This window comes from Coregonus clupeaformis, unplaced genomic scaffold (assembly GCF_020615455.1).
Source record: "Coregonus clupeaformis isolate EN_2021a unplaced genomic scaffold, ASM2061545v1 scaf0886, whole genome shotgun sequence".
In the NCBI taxonomy this organism is placed as follows: Eukaryota; Metazoa; Chordata; class Actinopteri; order Salmoniformes; family Salmonidae; genus Coregonus; species Coregonus clupeaformis.
In genome coordinates, this window is record NW_025534340.1 from 59,636 (window position 1) to 68,879 (window position 9,244).

Below are 9,244 nucleotides of genomic sequence, written 5' to 3' on the forward strand. Positions count from 1 at the left end.
AGCGCTTAGGGATGTTTATCCTCAGCTTCCGGTGATCATCCAGGGGGGTGATTGTTGCATCAGAGATGAAGACGAATACTAGATAGAGGACAAGCAGAAACGACGATCACTGAAGAAAAGTAAGAAGATGATGGAAGTTGAAGGAAGAAGGATACACGAGATTTGATCTCTGATGAAAGCAATGATGAAGAAAGCGATGAAGATTTGGAGATTAAAGGTGCTTTATGTTCAAGAGGATTTTATCCTACAATGACTAGCAAAGAAGAAATAGAGATATAGACCGATGTTTATCATGCCTGGATAAAGCAAATAGTTTAGAAGTAACACAGCTGAAGATACAGAAGAGGAGAAACTGCTGAGAAAAGGATCCCAAGAATTGGAGAAGAAGAAAGAACAGGACGAAGAAGCTATCAGAAAACTCAATCATACAACTGGTGGAGAAGAGAAGCTTTGGTTATGAAGAATCAGAGTGAACCAAATCAACAATCACTGTTACAGCTTCAACTGAACAATATCAAATGCAATTGTACCAGCCAAGGGGGGTACCAACGGTTCCATATCCACAGCCAGTTTCTGGACAGACACAGAATTGGAGAGGAAGAGGACGAGAAGGCTTAGAAGGAGGAGGAAGATTTCAGCTACCCTTCAGCAACTTTCAGAAGACTGTTATAATTATGGACAGATTGGGTACTTTACCTGTGAGTGCAACAAGTCAGGAGGAAAGACAGAGAACATTTTTAAGGAAGATACAGGGGCAATTCAAGATCACCTGTTCTCCAGGTGAACCCTAAAGATTCTAGAGTGCCTAGAAGATCCGGAAGGGGGGTGCCAGCTGATAGCATCGATTAGAGAAGAAGAGAAAATAGCTAACAATTGAAGTAAAACCGACCATTAGAAGTGATGGTGAATAGTGGAAAAACGTTTCTGTGTTCAGCCTAAAGAGGTTAAACATATCACTATGTAAAATTAACTAATTAGGATAGGGATTGGAGGTAGTAAAACAGTTAATTACTCTTAAGATACTAATATTAGAAGATACTGTTATTGCAGTGTTGGGAAAAGATGCATTGTTTAAATTGAACTGTACAATAGGATGTACACTAAACGGCTGTCTGGTAGAAGATTTTAAAAAGTAGGGTTTTTTGGGAATCATATTTGCTTAAAAAGATAATATCATAGGAAGGATGATAATCTATTATTCTGTCTATTAGACAATCTGTCTGGAAAATAAAGTTAAAAGGGGTGACTGTTATTCTGGGTTACATTCTTACACTAAGAGATTTCAGGCTAGGCTAAAAGGTGTTTAGTTTGCCAAGTCTGTGTGTAAAGAAGTCAAAGGCAGGTGGGGACTTTCCCAATCACATATTCTAAAATTTGGTGGTAAAGGGATTTTGTGAATAAATCAGTGGAAAAGGTTTTTAAAGGTTATGAGAGAAAAGATTAGATTAAAATAAGTTAGGAGAACTAGGTTGAAGGAACTCTAAGACAGTAAGCTAAGTTTCAAAGTTAGTAGTAAGAGAGAGAACAATGGTGAATGACACTTTAGAGTAGGAAGATCAAGGTACAGTGGGGAAAAAAAGTATTTAGTCAGCCACCAATTGTGCAAGTTCTCCCACTTAAAAAGATGAGAGAGGCCTGTAATTTTCATCATAGGTACACGTCAACTATGACAGACAAAATGAGGAAAAAAATTCCAGAAAATCACATTGTAGGATTTTTTATGAATTTAATTGCAAATTATGTTGGAAAATAAGTATTTGGTCAATAACAAAAGTTTCTCAAGACTTTGTTATATACCCTTTGTTGGCAATGACACAGGTCAAACGTTTTCTGTAAGTCTTCACAAGGTTTTCACACACTGTTGCTGGTATTTTGGCCCATTCCTCCATGCAGATCTCCTCTAGATTAGTGATGTTTTGGGGCTGTCGCTGGGCAACACTGACTTTCAACTCCCTCCAAAGATTTTCTATGGGGTTGAGATCTGGAGACTGGCTTGGCCACTCCAGGACCTTGAAATGCTTCTTACGGCTACTCCTTCGTTGCCCGGGCGGTGTGTTTGGGATCATTGTCATGCTGAAAGACCGAGCCACGTTTCATCTTCAATGCCCTTGCTGATGGAAGGAGGTTTTCACTCAAAATCTCACGATACATGGCCCCATTCATTCTTTCCTTTACACGGATCAGTCGTCCTGGTCCCTTTGCAGAAAAACAGCCCCAAAGCATGATGTTTCCACCCCCATACTTCACAGTAGGTATGGTGTTCTTTGGATGCAACTCAGCATTCTTTGTCCTCCAAACACGACGAGTTGAGTTTTTACCAAAATGTTCTATTTTGGTTTCATCTGACCATATGACATTCTCCCAATCCTCTTCTGGATCATTCAAATGCACTCTAGCAAACTTCAGACGGGCCTGGACATGTACTGGCTTAAGCAGGGGGACACGTCTGGCACTGCACGATTTGAGTCCCTGGCGGCGTAGTGTGTTACTGATGGTAGGCTTTGTTACTTTGGTCCCAGCTCTCTGCAGGTCATTCACTAGGTCCCCCCGTGTGGTTCTGGGATTTTTGCTCACCGTTCTTGTGATCATTTTGACCCCACGGGGTGAGATCTTGCGTGGAGCCCCAGATCGAGGGGAGATTATCAGTGGTCTTGTATGTCTTCCATTTCCTAATAATTGCTCCCACAGTTGATTTCTTCAAACCAAGCTGCTTACCTATTGCAGATTCAGTCTTCCCAGCCTGGTGCAGGTCTACAATTTTGTTTCTTGTGTCCTTTGACAGCTCTTTGGTCTTGGCCATAGTGGAGTTTGGAGTGTGACTGTTTGAGGTTGTGGACAGGTGTCTTTTATACTGATAACAAGTTCAAACAGGTGCCATTAATACAGGTAACGAGTGGAGGACAGACGAGCCTCTTAAAGAAGAAGTTACAGGTCTGTGAGAGCCAGAAATCTTGCTTGTTTGTAGGTGACCAAATACTTATTTTCCACCATAATTTGCAAATAAATTCATAAAAAATCCTACAATGTGTTTTTCTGGATTTTTTTTCCTAATTTTGTCTGTCATAGTTGACGTGTACCTATGATGAATATTACAGGCCTCTCTCATCTTTTTAAGTGGGAGAACTTGCACAATTGGTGGCTGACTAAATAGTTTTTTTCCACACTGTAATTGTAGGTGTATTTTTTATAATCAAAAGTTTGAAAGTCAGTGATTAGAGATAGGACTGAGAAATTGGGAAAAAGTGACACTAGTGGTGATAGATGGAAGTACAAGCAAAGACAACTTTTCTTTGGGGGAAACTAGAAGTAACTAAGGACATTAACACTTCAGTCTATTAAAACAACAGTGAGAAGCAATTTAACTCTTTCAACATTGATAGTTATTAAAGCCATAAATATATCGCATTTGATTATAAGGGAACCAATACAGCACCAATTTTAGGGGAAAGAATACTTATTAGGGTTAGGATGGGGACGTTTCTCCCATATGGAGAGATAATTATGGAGAATAAGTATTGTTATCAGGACCAGATGTAGAAGCGGTGTCCCCTAGTCAAAGGAGGGATAGTTTGTACAACGGTATAGTTTGGAAGAGGGTTAGGAGTGACTGTTCACTTATTTGGCGTAATGTTACAGAGAAAGGTCAGGGAGAATATATGTGTACTTATCTAGTGCAAGCATTAGAATTTGTTCCGGTTAAGAATTATTGGTTAAAAGGCTATGTAATTCATAAAGTAACGCTTATGATGGAAGATTTGAAATCTGTTGAAGTTCCACAGTCACCAAAGGAGTTCAGGAGGAGTAGATTACAGTAGTCACTACAACAGTATATAATACACAGAGGATAATCGGTAGCTTTGTCACTAGAAATAATTAAGGTTAATACATCAACTACTTTAATGGTAACTTTGGAAGGGATTAATGATACGATGGCAATAGCAAATATAGGAAGTATGACACCGACAACAACTTTTCTGAAATTAAAGGGGGTAGCAAGACGAATAGGGTTAAAATAGGAGAACAGATAGTAGTAGTAGAGAATATAGATTCATCTGAAATAGTGATACTATCATGGAGGTACAGGATGAGGTCTTTGATTTTAATGACAGACAAGGAGAGGTATCTGATCAGTACCGCTCGTTAGGGAAGAGAGAAACTAAAGGGAGTGGTTTGATTCTTCTGTTGTGAAAATTAGAGATAGATGGGCAGGTTCCAGCAGCTCATTCTGTAAGATCAGGGAGGAATCTTGAGGGTCCATGTCTGTTGAGAATTTAGAGACGGTCGCTCGACCTCTATCAAGTATGTGTCAATTTTATGCGTTGTCATGACTGTGGTATCAGCAACAGTCAGTAACAGATAAAATAATGTCATTGTCAAAACATTTGTTTAAGCCTAGGGTTAGGTGGTATTGGGTTAAGTGAATTAACTTGTGTGAATTTGTTAGATGTAAAGGAAATCAGGTAACAGCGTAACTGAAGCATTTGAGGTGTAACCATTGAGGGCTAAAAGTTGTTTTTGTTCTAATAGAACATATGATATAAGGGGTATGTTTATGGGAATATCAGATTGTGATGACTATATGATAACTTTGGGTATGCATGAACATAAGGTTAGAGATGACAAATATAATGTAATTTTTATGTACCAGGTAGTAGGAACAACAGGACTTTGATGGTTAAAAGATTAGCTTTTGCCTGACAATGTGACTATGGGGAATTTTAGAGATATTTAGAGTGTTTGTGGTGATAAAGCATATATATTCTTACACTATGGATAGACAGGATGTTGTTACATGTCAACGTTGAAGCTTCCATATGAGGTTTTTACCATTATAAGAGGGATAGCACCGGACACAGCTAAATCTAGGGTTAAAAGGGTGACATGGCTACATGTCATAGTCTTCAAGCCTATCATTGAAGGATAAATCTAAGGGAGAAGGGGGGACTTTCTCCATGGTATGGTGTAACATTTGGGAAGATCCTATTGATGATAATAGTTATACTTTTAGTTCAGATAGTTATATATGCATTGAAGAATATAAGGGATGCATTTGGGAGATCTGAGAAGACTTGGTTGCAAGATCAGTTAGGCCCAGTAGGGGCAGTGATGGGTCAGATTTTAGTTTCAGCTTTGATAACACTGTGTGATGTTTGTAATTTGTTACTGATCTTTGAGAAAGCTATGATATTGAGATAGGTTAGAGAGTGATGCCTGGAGACAACACTCAGATGCCGGTGTTGACTGTTCCTGATCTGGATAAAGATAGACAAGTGGAACTGAATGGATAAATATCATTTTTGATTATTTGATCATTTTTCAAATTTCTTTTCTTCAATATTGGGGTGATTTTGGTATGATTTTATGAATCAAAGGGGGGGATAGGTTTATGTGATTCATGCATCATTTATATATATCATTGTTATATTCTTAGTTGATATTGATGTTTAATTTGAAATTGTTTGTTTTGCAAAAGATACTGTTTGGTCATTTCTTTTTCTTCCAGAAGCATTTGGGGGAACATATGGAGATTGAAATACTCAAACAACGACAATATGAAGGGACAATATGACTGGAGGAGATGAAACAAGGAGGGTGTGGCCGATTCCATCATCAACAAGTCCATTGGAAGAGGAGACTACGGGGAGATGAAGTGTAGTGGACTACATTCCAGTGTCTGCAATGAAATATAGACATGTGTAATACATAATTGTGTCATATTCTTAGGGATTAATTTTTGTAGAAGGATATTTGATGTTATTGAATACATGTGAGGATCTTAGATGTTTTTTGTTTATTTCGGTGATGCTTAGGGACAGAGAAAGTCTAGGCAGGGAGAGGTTCACTGTAGGGTCCAATGGGTTGACCAGCCTTACAAGTGGATGTTTTTGGATAGGATTTTGTTTGCAGGGGCTTACATGTGTATTTAATTGCATCATAGTTTCAAATGCATTTACATGGTTTATGAGGTTATCTGGAGTACGAAGGTGGTTGCCTGGGGCAGAGGGACCGTGAGAGAATTTTACTGTCTTGATTGATGGATGGAAGGTTGCCGGACAGTTTTTCGCTCTTACACTCGATAGAGATTTGTTCATATTTCATAGTAATGTATTCACACTTCATAAACAGTTATTTCATAGAAAGGTATTTACACTCTAGAGAAGAATGTTTTTGGTTTAATGTTAAAGATACTCAATAAGATAAATTGTTACTAGTCATAATCCTATTCTGTTTGTTTTCGAGACGTTTAGTTCGTCTCGAAGGGGGGAATATCGTATATGAAGATTATGTCTTTGTTAAATGTTTTCCATGAAGAAATGGAATGTTGTTTATGTTAGTATATGTTTTAGTGTAACGTCACGTACAACAGACAGGAAGTGTGTTGTAGACAGGAGAGACTGGTGATTGGCCAGAAGAGGGAGCCACCCATCTTTTTGCATTGTTTATAAATAGGGGTTAAACGAAGAAGAAAGTCAGAACGAGCAGCCATTCTGAGGCGTCACTCTCCGGGTGTCATGTCACCTGTAACTTATGCTGTAACCTCGTGATTTTAATAAAAGCCTCTAACACGGTGCAGCCTAAGCTGACTCTTTGTTGACAGCAATAACTGGCCACCACTCATCCGATACGACAATTGTTTTCAGGAAGGTGTCTCCATGGTGATAGGAGGGACAGGAGGCAGACTAAAGGGCAAGGGAAGCCACCTGAACTACTGCCCTACAAAGGCAAAGAGCAGTCTACGCAAATGTCCGTGCATATCAACCATAACCACTGATCTGACCTATGACCCCTAAAATGCTGATACTGAACTCTGCCTTTGTATGACCTTAAACAAGTATATGGGTAATGCAACGGCAAAGTGCAGCATCAAGAAATCTAAATATGTTGATCCAACTTTCTTGTTGTTTATCTGTTTGATGGAAACTGTTTGATAGTTGTTAATACCTTCCAACTGTATTAAATGGTGTTATGTAGTCGTGTTTTCATGTTTTCAATGTTGTATTATAGTAGGCCTAAGGTTATTTCATCATGGAGAATGTTTATACTTAAGAAATACTTGACATTGTGTATGACTATCATTATAATGCTGTTTTACAATTATTTACTCTCTCTCACACACACACACACTCACAGACACACACACACACATACCCCCCCACCCCCCACTCACTGTGCAGTAATTATAATCTATAGAGCAGCTTTAAGTGATACAGTCTACTGTGTGATCTCCCCTCCTCTGCCTCTCACCATTACTTTCTCTGTCTTCTGTTGCTGTCTCTCTTGTCTCCCCTCTTCTGCTGCTGTCTCTCTTGTCTCCCCTCTTCTGTTGTTGTCTCTCTTGTCTGCCCTCTTCTGTTGTTGTCTCTCTTGTCTCCCCTCTTCTGTTGCTGTCTCTCTTGTCTCCCCTCTTCTGTTGCTGTCTCTCTTGTCTCCCCTCTTCTGTTGCTGTCTCTCTTGTCTCCCCTCTTCTGTTGCTGTCTCTCTTGTCTACCCTCTTCTGTTGCTGTCTCTCTTGTCTGCCCTCTTCTGTTGCTGTCTCTCTTGTTTCCCCTCTTCTGTTGCTGTCTCTCTTGTCTGCCCTCTTCTGTTGCTGTCTCGCTTGTCTGCCCTCTTCTGTTGCTGTCTCTCTTGTCTCCCCTCTTCTGTTGTTGTCTCTCTTGTCGCCCCGCTTCTGTTGCTGTCTCTCTTGTCTGCCCTCTTCTGTTGCTGTCTCTCTTGTCTCCCCTCTTCTGTTGCTGTCTCTCTTGTCTGCCCTCTTCTGTTGCTGTGTCTCTTGTCTGCCCGCTTCTGTTGCTGTCTCTCTTGTCTCCCCTCTTCTGTTGCTGTCTCTCTTGTCTCCCCTCTTCTGTTGCTGTCTCTCTTGTCTGCCCTCTTCTGTTGCTGTCTCGCTTGTCTGCCCTCTTCTGTTGCTGTCTCTCTTGTCTCCCCTCTTCTGTTGTTGTCTCTCTTGTCTCCCCGCTTCTGTTGCTGTCTCTCTTGTCTGCCCTCTTCTGTTGCTGTCTCTCTTGTCTCCCCTCTTCTGTTGCTGTCTCTCTTGTCTGCCCTCTTCTGTTGCTGTCTCTCTTGTCTCCCCTCTTCTGTTGCTGTCTCTCTTGTCTGCCCTCTTCTGTTGCTGTCTCTCTTGTCTCCCCTCTTCTGTTGCTGTCTCTCTTGTCTGCCCTCTTCTGTTGCTGTCTCTCTTGTCTGCCCTCTTCTGTTGCTGTCTCTCTTGTCTCCCCTCTTCTGTTGCTGTCTCTCTTGTCTGCCCTCTTCTGTTGCTGTCTCTTTGTCTCCCTCTTCTGTCTGCTGTCTCTGTTGCTGTCCCCTTCTGTTGCTGTCTCTGTCGTCTCCCCTCTTCTGTTGCTGTCTCTCTTGTCTCCCCTCTTCTGTTGCTGTCTCTCTTGTCTCCCCTCTTCTGTTGCTGTCTCTCTTGTCTCCCCTCTTCTGTTGCTGTCTCTTTTGTCTGCCCTCTTCTGTTGCTGTCTCTCTTGTCTCCCCTCTTCTGTTGCTGTCTCTCTTGTCTCCCCTCTTCTGTTGCTGTCGCTCTTGTCTCCCCTCTTCTGTTGCTGTCTCTCTTGTCTCCCCTCTTCTGTTGCTGTCGCTCTTGTTGACCCTCTTCTGTTGCTGTCTCTTTTGTCTGCCCTCTTCTGTTGCTGTCTCTCTTGTCTCCCCTCTTCTGTTGCTGTCTCTCTTGTCTGCCCTCTTCTGTTGCTGTCTCTCTTGTCTCCCCTCTTCTGTTGCTGTCTCTCTTGTTGACCCTCTTCTGTTGCTGTCTCTCTTGTCTGCCCTCTTCTGTTGCTGTCTCTCTTGTCTCTGTTGTTCCTGCTTCTGTTGCTGTCTCTCTTGTCTGCCCTCTTCTGTTGCTGTCTCTCTTGTCTCCCCTCTTCTGTTGCTGTCTCTCTTGTCTGCCCTCTTCTGTTGCTGTCTCTCTTGTCTCCCCCCTTCTGTTGCTGTCTCTCTTTGCCCCCTTCTGTTGCTGTCTCTCTTGTCTGCCCTCTTCTGTTGCTGTCTCTCTTGTCTCCTCTCTTCTGTTGCTGTCTCTCTTGTCTCCCCTCTTCTGTTGCTGTCTCTCTTGCTCTCTTTGCTCTCTTCTGTTGCTGTCTCTCTTGTCTCCCCTCTTCTGTTGCTGTCTCTCTTGTCTGCCCTCTTCTGTTGCTGTCTCTCTTGTCTCCCCTCTTCTGTTGCTGTCTCTCTTGTCTGCCCTCTTCTGTTGCTGTCTCTCTTGTCTCCCCTCTTCTGTTGCTGTCTCTCTTGTCTGTCCTCTTCT